Source organism: Hippocampus bargibanti, linkage group LG08 (genome assembly GCF_051943395.1).
Source record: "Hippocampus bargibanti isolate YZ-2025 linkage group LG08, ASM5194339v1, whole genome shotgun sequence".
NCBI lineage: Eukaryota > Metazoa > Chordata > Actinopteri > Syngnathiformes > Syngnathidae > Hippocampus > Hippocampus bargibanti.
This window is the reverse complement of record NC_142741.1, coordinates 2,026,464-2,044,738: the sequence shown is the minus strand read 5'-3', so window position 1 is coordinate 2,044,738 and position 18,275 is coordinate 2,026,464.

Here is an 18,275-nt window from a genome sequence, read left to right as displayed (position 1 = left end):
CCCAAAAAATAATTTCCCATAGGAAAGCATTCAAATGACAATAATCCGTTCCCAGGTCCCCATAAAACATCATTTTCTACTTTTCTAAGCTGTAAAACTACACAAAATATACCTTATTTTATGTAGAATGAATGTGCTGTAGTATTATATTTAAAGAAATAAACTGTAAAGTATAATAAAGTCATTTTCTTTACCTTTGTGATGGTCGATGGCCTGATGGAATGGAGTGGCAGGTTTCATCAGCATGAAACACTTGATGAGGAACGTAATCTTCTTTCAGCATCTTGAGGAAGGATGCCTTGTGGGTGCTTTCTCTGCCATAATTTTATCTAGTTCCTCATCAATTGTGTTGTTTAGCTGGTTTGATAGCTTTTTGCATCAAGTGTACAGATGGCTTGTGCGGGTTGTTTGTGGAGCCTGATTGATGGGATATTTTAACCTTGCAGTCTATACTCTGCCTTTGAACTCACGTGGCTTTAATTGAAGACTGTGGGCGGGGAAGAGAGGACAAAAATAGTCGGCTGCTATTTTGTTGTTAGAAGAACAGGCTCGTTCGCGAACGACACATCACTCATTGAGGTAGCTCCCTGTACGAAAAACGTTCATATGCCAAGGTAAAATGTTCATAAATGTAACGTTCGTAAACCGAAAAGTTCGTCAGCCAAGGGGTTCGTAAACCGAGGTATCACTGTACAGCACTTTCCCTTTCTATGTTCTGAATCATAAATTTGTTAAGTGTCTTAGATTAAAATTATTGTTAGATTTATTTTATCGGTATTCGATATTGGGAGTTTTCCAAACATCTTTCCAATACATGTTAATTTATAATCTGCCGTTTAGTTCTGTTTAGTATATGAACAATGGGAGGCTTTCTGTCTATACCGAAGAGTACATAGCTTGTGGCGCTAATGAACATGGCACGACGCTAACGAGAGAGGTCATTATACAGTAAGGATGAAGGGTCAGGTAATCTATTGCTGTAAAACATGCAAGCACGGGCTTGTCCGGACCCGAAAGCGAGTAGAAGAAAGCTCTCAGGTCGCTTAATTAAAAGGATTATAGTTGACTTCCAATTCTGATCTTTAATCAAGGCAATGTTTTTTTGTTTTTTTTTTAAATCCCTTGAACCAACTAATAAAGCTACCTGTGAAAGATATCTCACCTGGATACCCCCGAGACTTGCTCATCTCATTCCACTAGCCCAAAGCACAGAGATGATCACAACCAATCTGTGTGAGTGTGTGTGTGTGCGTTAGTGTATCTCACGGAAACCAAAATTTTCAAGTCATCTTAACATTTAAAGGACAACCGACGCCCCGGACAAGTTGTGTCCATAATTTGTTCAAATCACATCAAATGACTTCTACTGAGCGTATTTGACAAAGATTCCAGCGCAGTTGAAATAAATAAACAATTTAAATACAGTAAAGTCTCGTTATATCGATATCGGATATATCGATAGTCCCGGTTATATCGATACTATTTCTATGCACGCAAGGAGAAAATTACATGCAAACAGGGTCGGATATATCGATAGTCCCGGTTATATCGATATTTTTTCGGACTCCCTTGAATATCGATATAACGAGACTTTACTGTACATACATACATACATCCGTATGTACGTACATACATACATACATACATACATACATACATACATACATACATACATACATACATACATACATCCGTCTGTACGTACATACATACATACATACATACATACATACATACATACATGTAAATGGATGAATGGATAAACAACTAAATAAATACAAATGAAAAAATAAAAAATAATGTCCATCCATCCATCCATACACATACATACATACATACATACATACATACATACATACATACATACATGTAAATGGATGAATGGATAAACAACTAAATAAATACATACAAATAAAAAAAATAACTAATTAAATAAATAGATTGATAAATAAATAAATAAACAAACACACAAATAAATAAATCAATAAATAAATAAATAAATATAATAAAAAAAGCGGCATCACTCCCTATTCTTATTGCTGTTGTGTCAAAGGAATGTGTGCAGGCAGGCAGGAAGGAAGGCCACCTGGGTCTAATCTAATCAATGTGAATGACAAGAAGAAGAAGAAGAAGAAAAAAAAAAAAAGAAAAAAGAAAAAGAACCCAAAGTGAACACCAGCTCGGGGACTTTACCTAATGCTCACTTCTGTCACTTCAATGACATGATCACGATACACCAAATGACAACAAAATTATAGCCAGCAAGGATACAGTAGGGGACACACAGCGCGCTACTCCAGTCAGGTGAAATTGCTTTTTTTTTTTTTTTAAACACCCCCACACACACACACACAAACACACACACACACACACACACACACACACACACACACACAAACCCCCTCTTCCCTTCTGCAACCGACGGAATGGCATGTCTCTTGTCGGATGGGTAAACATTTCCTTGTCAGCCCAGTAATAAGGAATGAGGCACAGTGGGTCCCGGACTAAGAGGATAGAGCCAAGGTTATTTGGAATTCATGACAGGTAGTGGCTTATATTACAGTAGCACTAAAAATTTCATGGAAACGCATTTAAGATGGCCTTTAACTTATTTATATGTTGTTTGCCACATGTCACATCGCAATTTCCGTCAATAAATCAAAGTGAATGGAACATAATATGGCCCCACTCTCTCTATAAACTTTGATTTCCGAGACATTACCCGATGCATGTGAAGTGTTTAATTAAAGGACAACCGACACTTGCGGACAAGTTGTGTTCATAATTTGTAAAATCACTTCAAATGACTTCGACTGGGCATATTGGACAAATATTCCACCGCGAATAGCTCTATTTTACGTTTTAAGATTCGCGCTGAATATTCAGGAAGTCTTGTTTTCGAGTTGAGGACGATCCCCTAAGTGACGTCACGGAGGGAACGCCCCTGACCGAGAAAGCGACACACGATGCATTTTGGGTACTTGTTTGGTCTGAAACCTTTTTGTTGATGGCAAAATTAGAAGGAAAAACACATAAATAACGCAACCGTGAATTGTTGTGTGTTGCACCAAGACTACTACAGTGAGACCTCAACTTACAAACTTTTTGTCTTACAAACGTCAAATTTATGAAAATGAAACCTTATAATAAGCACTATTTTCATAATACACACCCACCACGGCTGGCGGAGTGATCTTCGGCGGAAGCACACGACCGAACAGCACCAGAGGTTAAGTTACCAACAGTCCTTATGGAAGGTGACTCTCCTTCCATAAGTCATCAACGACCATCAAAAAGGTAAATAAAACTTTATTTTACAGCAGTTTATTTCTTTAATTACAGTCGTCATGTAATGCGCCTCTCTTTCCAAACAGCAATTCCCTTTGACCTCCAACGCCATTCCATCAAGCCATAAATGACCATCACAAATGTAAATAAAGTGACTTTATGATACAATGCAGTGCATTTCTTTCATTACAATACAATAGCACATTTATTATACATAGAATAAGGTATATTGTGTGTAGTTTTAAGGCTTATTTAGTTGAAAAGTATATTTTATGGAAACCCGGGAACGGATTATTCCCATTTTAATGGTTTCCTATGGGAATTTTTTTTTGAGATACACACTTTTCGCCTTACACACTCAATTAAGTTCGTAAGTTGAGGTCTCACTGTATTTGATGCTAGTTGAGACAAATTCCCAGCAGACAATTTCCAACGGAGCTTGGGCGCCATCTTGTGCATTTTCCGGGACACTACATGCTGTCTTTGACGGCTCGAATTGATACGGAAAGACTTCTGAAGAGGAAAGCATGAATGTTTGCAATCGATTATAGAATTATTTGAATCATATTCATAACTGGATGAGTAACAAGAAAGCATCTTCTCCGAATCTGAATCCATTGTTTTGATTCTAGAGCAAGGCAAGACGAACAAGGAGGCGGGACCTTCTGAAACTCGTCATTTTGAAGTCGTTTTGGGACACTAACTGATTTTTATTGTTGTTTTGCATTTGACTAAAAATATCAGCCTGCACGTTTTGGGTATTTTAGATGCAATAAAACGTTTTTCTGATGTCAGTTAGGAACCAAAAAAATGGTGTCGGTTGTCCTTTAAGTAATTTGGCTAATCCGGCGCTAGCCGCTATGCTAATATGAACGCCGCCCCAACTTGGTGTTGAAAAGACAGCTGTGGGGAGGGGGCTGAAAAGGGGCGGAGTGGACACTTGTGGCTTTTAAAGTCTCATTAACCGTCCTCCCTGGACACGCGGCGACACGCGTCCGTACGCACAAGTGCCCCCCCGTGACCCCCCCCCCCCCCCCCCCCTCCAACTTCCTACACCTGCTCATTATAGTCGTTTCCTGAAAGGACGCAAGCCAATGCGCAGCGGGCGCCTCACCACAAAGCTCGGGGCAAATTAACCTCAGAGCAGGTGATTCTGGTCTTTGGTGGGATTTCAAGTCAGGGAAGGAAAATAGATAAGGTGATTCATGACTTTTAAAGCATTTTCTAGAATCATCCATTCATACTATTTCAAAAATGTCACCTGTTTTCTGAAAGTGAACCATGGTTGGTCGTAATCGGAGCCCTGAGCAACTGGGATGTTGTTTTGGGGAGAAAGTGGCAAAATGGCTGCAGACTATAATGGACAAAATAGGCGGATTATTTATTTATAAAATCGATTTATCAATCGATTTATCTATCGATTTATCTGTTTGTTTATTTTATTTTTTTATTTAGTTTAAACTATTTATTTATTTCTGTATTTATTAATCAATGTATTTATGTATCTGTTTAAACTGTTTATTCATTTATTTGTGTATTTATTTATTTAAACGGTTCATCCATTTATTATTATGTTTTATTATGTATTTATTTATCTGTTTAACTAGTTTAAACTATTATTTATTTATTTATCTGTTTATACTATTTATTTATGTTTGTATGTATGAATCAACGTATTTATTTATTGATTTATTTGTGTATTTATTTATTTAAACGGTTCATCCATTTATTATTTATTATGTATTTATTTATTTATTTATCTGTTTAACTAGTTTAAACTATGTATTTATCTGTTTATACTAGTTATTTATTTATCTATTTATTTATGTATTTATTAATCAATGTATTTATTTATCTGTTTAAACTGTTTATTTGTTCATTTATTTGTGTATTTATTTAAACGGTTCATCCATTTATTATTTATTATGTTTTATTGTGTATTTATTTATCTTTTTAACTAGTTAAAACGATTTATTTATCTGTTTATACTATTTATTTATGTATTTATTTATTAATCAATGCATGTATTTATCTGTTTAAACTGACTATTTATTCATTTATTTGTGTATTTATTTAAACTGTCCATCTATTTATTGTGTTTTATTATGTATTTATGTATATATTAATGAATGCATTTTTTACATTATTTATTTATTTAAATAGTTTCTTGATTTCAACTGTTTATCTATTTATTATTTCATTTATTTATCTATTTATTTATTGATCTGTTTAACTAGTTTGAACTATTTATCTGTTTATACAATTTATTTATTTAGCTCTTTAAACTATTTATTTATTCATTTATTTATTTATGTATTTATTAATCAATGTATTTATTTATCTGTTTAAACTGTTTATTCATTTATTTGTCCATTTATTTATTTAAACGGCTCATCTATTTATTTTTTATTATGTATTTATGTATGTATTAATGAATGCATTAATTGTTGATTTAATTCAACTGTTTATCTGTTTATTATTTATATTTATTTCTCTATTTATGTATGTGTTTACGTATTTATTAATACATGTATTTATTTATTTGCTGGACCAATTGACAAGTTGTTTGTCAAAAAAATGTCAATAAATGTGTTTACTTCTTAAAAATTTAAGGCCAAAATATTGCATGAAAACCTCAAAGGAACATAAACATAATAAAATACACCATTCATTGGGGGGGGGGGGGTCACGTTATAGTCTGGAAAATACGATTATAAATACGCCATTTGAATATTATTATGATTATAATTATTATGTATTTTCTTTTTTTTTAATGCAGACACTCTAGTAGGGTCTTCACCTGGAAAATCCCATTAACAGACACATAGTGAGACCTGTGTGAATTTTGTCTCGCACCAACCACGGTGTGTGTGAAACACTGCAATGTCGCGTCGATGAGACCAAAGCCAAGACTTATTTGCAGATGCATCTTTAAAGGACAACCGACACCATTTTTTTTTTGTTTCCTAACTGACATCAGAAAGAGTCTTAAAACGTAAAATATAGCTAGCTATATGAGGTGGAATCTTTGTAAAATACACCCAGTTGAAGTCATTTGAAGTGTTTTGACAAATTATGGACACAACTTGTCCGGAAGGCGTCGGTTGTCCTTTAAAAAAAATCTTCTTCTGCAGCTCGCTAAATATACAGTGTGCTAGCTCTGGCCAGTATGCACTTCTCACTAGTGGTTAGTGATACTATGATTAGTTAGTCACAGAGGCCCAATACGCCTTAAAAACGTATTTTTATCGCCGTCCGTTGACCTGTTATCAACTGGAAGTATCGACACCGTTTCTCCTTTAAAAATTTAACCAGGCCGTGTGACCCCGGCTAGAAGCACGGCTCGGTGACCATTTTGTTTTTTCTGCTGCCATGCGCCGTCAGACGTCTACGAGTGAAGAACATGGCCACTGTACCCCCCCCCCCTCCCCCACGCCACCAAGTAAGCCCTTGGCATGAAAAATTCACACCGACTCTTCTTTTCAGGCCATTTCTGATGAAAAGCGCGTCGGAATGAAACTGACTTATGCCAAATGAATATCGGCGGGTGGACGTGATTGCGAGGGCCGATGTTTGTAACGTTTGGAATTATTTATCAGTGACATCGGTTGCATTTTAAGAGTAGCCTTGCTATGAAGTGTGTCCTCTTTACTGCCTGGGGACTCCTCTGAGGTTTCCCATGCAACTAACACACAATAGAAAGTTTTGGGATGCTCTTTTTTTTAAATGTGAATTTTAAAGGACAACCTCCGGACAAGTTGTGTCCATAATTTGTAAAATGGCTTCAAATGACTTCTACTGAGCGTATCTGACAAAGATTCCACCCCATATAGCTATATTTTACATTTTAAGACTCGCGCTGAATATTCAGGAAGTCTTGTTTTTGAGTTGGTGACGAGTCCGTATGTGACATCACTAAAGGAACGCCCCTGACCGAAAAAAAAAAGACACGTTGTAGCAGTACTTCCATCACGTCAATGTATTTTGCTGTGCTTGTTTGGTCTGAAAACCTCGTGTTGCACCCAAAAGCCGCCAGAAGAGGGCGTCCAAGCTCCATGTATGGAATTTATCAGCCTGTGGAAACGGGTTGATTCATTCCTCACAGGAGCTGGTCGCCATTTTGTGCCTCTTTTCTGGTGATAGTTTCTCCCCAATGTTGCCTCAAAATGGCATTGAATAAATTCTTTAATCGATTGCAAACATGTATGCTTTCCTCTTCAGAACTATTTGAATCCTATTCATAACTGGATGTGGAACAAGAAAGCATCTTCTCCGAATCTGAAGCCATTGTTTTGATTCTACAGCAAAGCAAGACGACTTGGCGCGACGTCACGAAGTGGGGGCGGGACTTTCTGAAATTGCCCAATTCGCAGCTCAATTTTTTTGCAGATTTTGGACACTTTAAGTCATTTTTTATTGGTGTTTTGCATTTGAATAAAAATATCATCCGGCGTGTTTTGGGTATTTTAGATGCTATCAAACGTTTTTCTGATGTCAGTTAGGAAACAAAAAAGTGACGTCGGTTGACCTTTAAGGTATTTTGAATATGTACTATAATGACAATAATTCAGTGTTTTTTTTTTCTCGCAAATTGTAATTTATCACATGACCCTTCATTTTGAATCAGTCGCTATTTCATATCTTCATTATCACCATGACAAAGCGGCCAGTTCTTAAAATAACTGCTAAAAAAAACAGAGGGAAAGGAGCAAACGGGCGGCTGTCGCGTTGCAAGAATAATAGTCATTAAAATCACAGGCAACAACACCAGGCCAACCCGCGGCTCATTGGCAATGCAGCGTGAAAATCGACAGAGGCCTGCAGATTATCACTCCGCATGTTTAATTTATGCCGCCGCAATATTGTCCAGAGCTTCCTGTGCTCCCGTATGACAAGACGGCGATAAAAAAAGGAAGGAGAAGATAAGACCAAAGGGAAAGCATCTCGTACACAAAAATAAATAAAAAACACAAGCTTGGAGTCAAATGCCGCAAAATGGAGAGAACACACTTGAGAATGGGAGCATCCTCAACATGTTTAGCACGACTTCACAGTAGTAAAATATACCTGCTTTGAGCTTATCAATATTTCAGGAAGAGGGGGCGGGAACTTTCAATAGAGTTGACAAGAAGCAATGTGGCGAAAAGCACAGAGTCCCTTTTATTAGGCAGTGAAAACATATTGTTAGCATGTTTGCTAGCATCTCCCATGAAGCGTTAGCATGAAGATAGTTGACGAGAGGCAATGTGGCGAAAAGCACAGTCTCTTTTATTTAGCAGTCCGAACGCATTGTTACCATGTTTGCTAGCATCTCCCGTGATGCATTAGCATGAAGATAGTGTTGACGAGAGGCAATGTGGCGAAAAGCACAGAGTGTCTTTTATTTGGCAGTCCAAACGCATTGTTAGCATGTTTGCTAGCATCTCCCATGATGCGTTAGCATCAAGATAGTGTTGATGAGAAGCAATGTGGCGAAAAGCATAGTCTCTTTTATTTGGCAGTGAAAACGTATTGTTAGCATGTTTGCTAGCATCTCCCATGATGCGTTAGCATGAAGATAGAGTTGACGAGAAGCAATGTGGCGAAAAGCATAGTCTCTTTTATTTGGCAGTGAAAACGTATTGTTAGCATGTTTGCTAGCATCTCCCATGATGCGTTAGCATGAAGATAGAGTTGACGAGAAGCAATGTGGCGAAAAGCACAGAGTCCCTTTTATTTGGCAGTGAAAACGTATTGTTAGCATGTTTGCTAGCATCTCCCATGAAGCGTTAGCATGAAGATAGTTGACGAGAAGCAATGTGGCGAGAAGCACAGAGTATTTTTTATTTAGCAGTCCAAACGCATTGTTAGCATGTTTGCTAGCATCTCCCGTGATGCATTAGCATGAAGATAGTGTTGACGAGAGGCAATGTGGCGAAAAGCACAGACTGTCTTATTTGGCAGTCCAAACGCATTGTTAGCATGTTTGCTAGCATCTCCCATGATGCGTTAGCATGGAGATAGAGTTGACGAGAAGCAATGTGGCGAAAAACACAGAGTCGAATGTAAACTGATAATTTTTCATTTTTCAAAATAAAACAGTTCGGACTCGGATAATAAATAAAACGGAAATTCTGTACATTATTTATTCTTTCTGCACGGCCCGGTACCAAATGACCCACGGACCGGTACCGGTCCCCAGCCCGGGGATTGGGGACCTCTGCTCTACATCATATTTTCAATTCCCGAATAAATCAAATTTCTATTCCCTCTCGTTCCTTCAGATCCTCATCCACCACCCCCCACCCCCTGACCGTCTCAGCACGATGGGGGACAGGGCTTTCAGCTGCTCTGCCCCCAAACTCTGGAACTCACTTCCTCCCAACATTGGTAACATGGATTATCTTCCCACCTTCAAATTCCATTTCAAAACACACCTATTTAAAATCACATTTTTTTTGTGTAGTTCTATTTCATGTTTCTATTTATAACTGTATTTTATTGATTGTATTCTATTTGTGATTGTATGTTATTGATTATAGCACCTATGCTTGTCTGTGACTGTAAAGTGTCCTTGAGCGCTTTGAAAGGCGCTTCAAATGAAATGTGTTCTTATTATAATGGCAGTGAATGAGTTAACGGCGGTTGACTGAAATTCTGTTCGACCGAAGTGACCATCGCCCGATTTCTGACGACTCTGTGATGTGTTTCTTTCTTCTACAGCCCCCTCCTCTCATACTCCCCCTCCCCACACAGCTGAGTGAAATGGAATTGCCTCTCACATTCAAAGACAGCTCGAGAAAGGTGATAATAGAGCTACTCCCCTGCTGTCTGTAGGCAGGAAATAGGAAAGTGGCATATGGGGGGCAGGAAGCAAATGGAGAAGGAAATGTGACCAGGCAAAGAGAAGAAACCCGAAGAAAGGTTAATGATCAGCGCCCAATTCTACCGGGAGTGGGACGGCGTTCCAAGTTGAGTGAAAAAAAGGCAATGAATGTGACATGATGCGCTAGCAAAACAAATCCAAGTTGTGTCCTGACAAACTTTGGGATGGATTAGCTTCCACACCGGTGGCGATTTGATTGGAAAGATACAAAAGATGTACTTCATCACTTGACCCAAGCAAGCATCCATTTTGTTTCATAAAAATGAGACTGAAGGAGAAAAAAAACAGAGAAACCAACAAGAACTGAGAGAGGCTGCAGTAAAGCTATCTATTAGCTAGCTAGCTTTCTATTTATTTGAGTTACTTCCGGGTTGAGTGAACACTGGCGCGTGTGGCTACCACTGCTCACCCACAGAAAAATGTATCCCTTGACTGTAGAGTGACCTTGAAAGTTTTGAAAGGTGCTTATAAATGACATGTATTATTATTATTACTGTATCTATTAGCTAGCTAGCTTTCTATCTATTTAAGTTACTTCCGGGTTGAGTGAACGCTGGCGAGTGTGGCTGCCACTGCTCAACCGGAGAAAAATATCCTGTGACTGTAAAGTGTCCTTGAGAGTTTTGAAAGGCGCATAGAAATGGCATGTATTATTATTACTGGATCTATTAGCTATCTAGCTTTCTATCTTTTTGAATTACTTCCGGGTTGAGTGAACGCTGGTGCGTGTGGCTGTCACTGCTCACCCACAGAAAAATGTATCCCTTGACTGTAAAGTGACCTTGAGAGTTTTGAAAGACGCTTATAAATGAAATGTATTATTATTACTGTATGTATTAGCTAGTTAGCTAATAGATAATAAGAATACATTTCATTTGTAAGCGCCTTTCAAAACTCTCCAGGTCACTTTACAGTCACGGGATCAGTGTTTCAGTGGGTGGGCAAGAAAAATGCTCGTATGTCCCATTGTTTGTAACTCAGCTGTTCGTAAGTAGGGGAGTGTCTGTATCTGTCTTTTTTCCAGGTGTCACAATCGACGCACGTGTAGAATTTACATTTATTTTAATTTGAAATCGACAAGCAAAACATCAATCGCTATCAAACATTCACACTCATATAGCAGGTGGCGCGAATAAAGAACAGCGTTAGCGCAGGTGTTCACATATGCCCCAGATGACACGCTAACATCGAACGCGTTCGTGGCGGTGAGAGCCAAACGATCAATGATCCGTCAATCGCCCAAAACACACAAAAAAAAAAAAGACGATGGAGGAAGTCCGTTCGTCCACGACGTCCACCTCGCGAGACTGCCAAGATCACTTTGACAGACTCGGCAAGTTGCCTTGGTGATTATCCAGGATGCACCAGCTGGCAACGTCTCCACCCACCACCACCACCACCACCACCACATTCATCCATACATCGAAAAAAATAATACAGTGATACGTCGGTTTACGAACCCCTTAGCTTACGAACGTTTCGGTTTACGAACGTTACATTTATGAACATTTTACCTTGGCATACACACTATTTTTGGGATACACACGGAGCTGCCACAATGAGTGATGTAACGTTCGCGAACGAGCCCGTTCCCCGGAACGAAAATGGCAGCCTGCTTGTTTTGTCCTCTATTCCCCACTCCCAGTCTTCGGTTAAAGCCACGTGATTGGTCAAGAACGCAGCAGTGAGGGGCGGTGGTTTAAACATTAAAGAGACAGGCAGACAGAGAGTGAGAAAATGGATAGAAAACAGTGAAATTTGGACTCGTTTCAACTTTGATAGTTCAAAGGCAGAGTGTAGACTGCAAGGTTAAAATATCCAATCAATCAGGCTCTACAAACAACCCGCACAAGCCATCTGTACACTTGATGAAAAAAAGCAATCAACCCAGATAAACAGAACACAATTGATGAGGAACAAGGTAAAATTATCGCAGAAAAAGCACCTACAAGGGATCATTCCTCAAGATGGTCAAAGAAGAAGATTACGTTCTTAGTGTTTAAGTGTCCATTCCATCAAGCCATCAACGACCATCACAAAGGTAAATAAAACAACTTTATTATACAGTACAGTTTATTTCTTTAATGATAATACCATAACACATTTATTATCCATAAAATAAGGTATATTTTGTGTAGTTTTAAGGCCTACAAAATAAGAAAATTATGTTTTATGGTGACCTGGGAACGGATAATTCTCATTTTAATAGTTTCCTATAGGAAATTAATTTTTGGGATACACACTTTTCGCTTTACACACTCTTTCTGGGAACCAATTAAGTTCGTAAGCCAAGGTATCACTGTAATAATAAAAATAAAAGAAAAAAATCCCCCAAAAATCCAATATATATTTGAAATATTTAACAGTCCCCTCCACCCAAGCGTCACCGAGGTACGAAGTCATGCTAAATAATGCAACCGGACGGGGATGTCCCACGGCCGACGGGGATTCGTGAGTAGTACCGAGGAGCTCTAGCCGTGACATCATTCACACGGGCGAGATCGGACGAGACAGTCGCGTAGCGCTCGGACTCGCTTGAGTCCATTCCAAAAGCGAGCCAGTGGTACACGTGTTACTCATTTTAAAAACTCACTTTACAGTCAAAGGATACAGCTAATAGCTAGCTAGCTAGATAGCTAATGGATAGCTAGCTAGATAGCCAGCTAGGTAGATAGATAGCTCATATATAGCAAATAGATGATAATAATAAATAATACATTTTATTTATTAGCACCTTTCAAAACTTTCAAAGTCACTTTGCAGTCACAGGATAAGTTTTTCTGTGGGTGAGCAGCGGCAGTCACAAGCGCCAGCGTTTACTCAACCTGCAAGTAACTCAACTAGCTAGAAAGCTAGCTAGATAGCTAATATATAGCTTGTTAGTTAGATCGCTAATATATAGCAAATAGATGACAATATTAAATAATACATTTCATTTATAAGCGCCTTTCAAAATTCTCAAGGACACTTTACAGTCATGGGATAGTGCAGGTGAGCAGGTGAGATTATTATTATTATTTTTATTATTAGTAGTATTAGTATTAGTAGTAGTATTAGTATAATAATAATAATAATAATAATAATAATAATAATAATGCATTTCATTTATAAGCGCCTTTCAAAATTCTCAAGGACATTTAACAGTCACTGGATACGTTTTTCTGTGTGTGAGCAGCGGCAGTCACAAGCGCCAGCGTTTACTCAACCTGCAAGTAACTCAAATAGATAGAAAGCTAGCTAGGAAGTTAATATATAACTAGCTATCTAGCTATTTAGCAAATAGCTAGCTAGATAGCCAGCTAGGTAGATAGATAGCTAATATATAGCAAATAGATGATAATAATAAATAATACATTTTATTTATTAGCACCTTTCAAAACTTTCAAGGTCACTTTGCAGTCACAGGATAAGTTTTTCTGTGGGTGAGCAGCGGCAGCCACACGCGCCAGCGTTCACTCATCCCGGAAGTAACCACAAGATATCCACTCTATAGTCTTAGTCTGTTCAACTGGAACAAAAAAGTTAGTGTTTAAAAAAAGGGAAGTTAACTCATTCACTGCCAGACGAGCAAAAAACCAGGAGACAGATGTGCTCAGAGGAAAAAAAGGAAAACGACATGAACGTAGAAGCAGAAAAAGAAGAAGAAGAAGAAGGTCTCAACAGTGCAATGCAGATTAGGGCACAGGGAGCACTTTGCAGCTTGTTGTCACAGGTACGACGAGGCACATGTGCGCTCGCCATCCCCAGGTTGCAAAAGGTGTGAACAAAATATACAGCCAATTTGTTTGGTGCACAGGAAAAGAAGAAGAAATGAAAATCTTATACTGCATGTCATTTGAGTTCCGTTTGTTTTAATAATAATAATAATAATCATCATCATCATAATAATAATAATAATGCATTTCATTTCTAAGCGTTTTCCTTTCAAAACTCTCAGTCACTTTACAATCACGGGCTAAGTTTTTCTGTGGGTGAGCAGCGGCAGCCACATGCGCCAGCGTTCACTCAACCTGGAATAACTCAAATAGATAGAAAGCCAGCTAGCTAGCTAGCTATTATATATCTATTAGCTAGCTAGATATAGATAGCCAATAGATAGCAAATAGATAGGTAGCTAGCCAGATAGATAGCTAGCTAGATAGCCAGCTAGATAGCTAAGAGATAGCAAATAGATAGGTAGCTAACTAGGTAGCCAAATAGATAGCTACCAATATAGCCAGCTAGCGAGATAGCCAGCCAGATAGCTAATAGATAGGTAGCTAGCTATGGTATATAATCATGCTATATTATGTGTATTCTTTGTGTTTATTATCTAGCTAGCTACGGTAGATAATCATGCTATATTGTGTTTATTAGCTAGCTAGCTAGCTACGGTATATAATCATGCTATATTGTGTTTATTCTTTGTGTTCATTAGCTAGCTACGATATATAGAATCCAAAATTATCCCCCATATATCAATATTATCCCCCCAAAAATGGCACTAGAAATTTCCATCTTTGTAAAATCCACCAAAAAAAAAACCACAAAGCGCCACCCATCTCATCACCCGCCATTGACCAAATGGACCAATCCCCTGCAAGCGATTCGAAACGGGAAGTGCGACATCGTTACGAGAAGGGAAAATTCGCCCCCGACACGAATTCTTTGGAGGTGTCAGTCAGATAAAAACGGCCTCGCCAGGATGACATTCAGCTCTGGTCCAAGCCAGATGGTTTCTTAACGCTGAATATTTGAGTAGGACACATTGCGATCAAGATGTGACACCGGGGTGTCTTTTTTTTGCGGTGCTCGGGGTAGGCAAAAAAAACAGGCCATAATTAGTCATTTTTTTGTTCCCCGTACCCAAAAATGGCTTTTTTTTGAAATTGTGATGTCTGGATTGACTTCACAAAAACTCCCTGTCTACATACAGTGATAATCTGTAACAGAAACCTGTTTGAAAACCAATTTGTTCTAAAACCAAAACAACACTTTCCATTATAATCAATGTAAAAAATTGTAATTCGTTCCAAGTCTAGAAAACAACTTTTTTTTAAAGCACCTATAATTTTTTATATAATAATAATAATACATTTAATTTTCCAAGCGCCTTTCAAAACTCTCAAGGACACTTTACAGTCACAGGATACGTTTTTCCTGTGGGTGAGCAGCGGCAGCCATACGCGCTAGCGTTCACTCAACGCGGAAGTCACTCAAATAGATAGAAAGTGAGCTAGCTAGCCAATAAATAGAAAATACAGATAACTAATAGCTAGCTAGCTATCTAGAAAGCCACATAGCCAATAGCTAAATAGATAGGCGTTGGACGGCCGCTAGCAGAAAAAATTTAAAATATTAGCTATCTAGCTGTCTATTAGCTATATGGCTGGCTATCGAGCTATCTATTAGCCATATAGCCATCTATCTATCTATTAGCTTTATAGCTACCTATCTAGCTCGCTATGTATTAGTTATCTATGAGCTTTTTACAGCATAAACTGGATAAACACGTAATGGAGCAAGTCAATGATAAAATACTATATAAACAAACTGTAATATGTTTTATTTTCACCCAATTTACACATTAACAGTAACATTCAGTCCGATACTGCAACAATCGAAACAAGGACGTGGAAAAATCCTACTGGACCCTCGGTACCCTGCCCACCACCTTTTCCAACTACTGCCCTCAGGCAGATGCTACCGATCCATGCGCACTAAATCCAGCAGACATTTTAAACAGCTTCTTCTTAAAAAAAAGTGTCCTGCCTTCATTTTTTTGTCCCCATCTTCGCATCAACACAACAAGGACAGCGAAGGTTGAAAACATGATTTTGGCGGCTAACGTTCCCGTTGACGCCTTTCGGAGTCCACTTTTTTTTTTTTTCAATTAGAAGCTGATTTCAATTGCGTCTTTATCAGTCATTAAGAGCATTTGGTTAGCGGACGTCCACCTTTACACTTAGCCAAAAGGTGTTTCTGCAAGTTGGCGTTAGCCAACGGCGCGGCAGCCCCTCATGCTACCCCCCACACCCACCCAAAGCTGCCGCGCCGTAAGGGGACTCCGAGGACAAGCGAAGAAAGCCCACGGCGACTTGGACTGGGGATTTGAATATTCACACCTGCACTAGGTGTTGTTTGGGAGGCTGATAAGCATGTGCGGCACCAGAGGGGTGAGTGCAGCGAGGGGGGAAATGAGGGACTGAAGATGAGGGGGGGGGGGGTCTTATTTGAAAAAGGGACTTTTCAGACTCATCTATTGAGGACAGTGGATTGTTCAAGCAATAGGGGAGGACGAGCATGTGCTTAATTGAAGCTGCACGTGGCCATATGGGGACGTGCAAAAAAAAAAATGGCTGGATTCAAGCGGCTTGTGGAGAAAAAAAATAAAATAAATATGTCCAACATCATGGCCGATGTTGGACATATTTATGCTCACCGAAATACGCTCACCCACAGGAAAAAAATTATCCTGTGACTGGAAAGTGACCTTGAGAGTTTTGAAAGGCACTTATAAATCAAATGTATTATTATTATTATTATAAAAAGTTACAGGTGCTTTAAAAAAGTTGATTTCTAGACTTGGAACGGATTGCAATTTTTTACATTGATTATAATGGAAAGTGTTGTTTTGGTTTTAGAACAAATTGGTTTTCGAACAGGTTTCTGGTACAGATTATCACTGTACGTAGACAAGGAGTTTTTGTGAAGTCAATCCAGACATCACAATTTAAAAAAAAAGGCATTTTTGGGTGCGAGGAACAAAAAAAATGACAAATTGTGGCTTTTTTTTTTTTTTGATCAATCGCGGTTGGAGTCATATCGCCGCAATGTAAAAGCAGTTTCATCTGAATGAAAGGAAGACAAATAAGAAACGCCCCAGCTGATCTTTCAAAAATCAAACAACAAACCGCTTGGGTGCTTGTTCAGAGGCGGCCAAGTGTTAATTGGCAAACTTAGGACGAGTCACTAGCGCCTTCCATGTGGTTGTCGTCCGGCAAAGCGAGGTCATTAAACCCGGAATGGATTCTTTGGTGCCGACGTCACCTCGCAAACATCCGCACGCTCGCCCCGGCCTGCGACAACTTCTCAGGCGCTTAATGAAGTAACGGGCTGCTGACAACTCCAAAACACACTTTGAGGGGGGTGCTAAAATTGATAGCTAAATGCATCTTTATGTCCAGCACATGACCGTAAATAACATATATGCATACATATATACATACGTACATATACATAGGTACACGCACCATACGTACACATATGTACACACATACACACTTATATACACACATACACACTTATATACATATATATATACACACACACATACATACATACATACATACATACATACATACATACATACATACATACATACATACATATACATATATTCACATACATATATACATATATTCACATACAGTAAAGTCTCGTTATATCGATATTGGATATATCGATAGTCCCGGTTATATTGATACTATTTCTATGCACGCACGGACAAAATTACATGCAAACAGGGTCGGATATATCGATAGTCCCGGTTATATCGATATTTTTTCGGACTCCCTTGAATATCGATATAACGAGACTTTACTGTACATACATACATACATACATACATACATACATACATACACGCATTGAACACATTGAAACCGGGAATGTCATTTGAGGATTACAGTTGAAGTAAACATCAAACAATAGAATTAAATGTTTTTTTTTTCGCGTCAGAGCAGATAATTAAAAAATATACATATAGATATTATTTTTTTTTAACAATCGAGAGTTTAGTTTTGTAAAACTGGACTTTGTCAAACAGGATGATGTTGCTAAAATTGCTTCAAACAGAATCGATGAGTACAGTTGGTCCTTGTACACACGGCGATCATTGACACCCCTTCAAAATAAAATCAAATGATTTTTTTTTTTCCGGTCCTCAGATTTTATTGTTTGCTCCAATGCACAATTTGAGCTAAAAGCGACCTCCAAAATACACATTTAATTGTCATATTTGATGTTTACTTTGACGGTAAGTCTCAAATGACATACCCGGCCGGGCTTGCTTGCGACCTGCACTGAGGAGGGCCTTTCGCAATGCATGCGTAGCGAACACCACCCCGCCCGTAATCTGAGC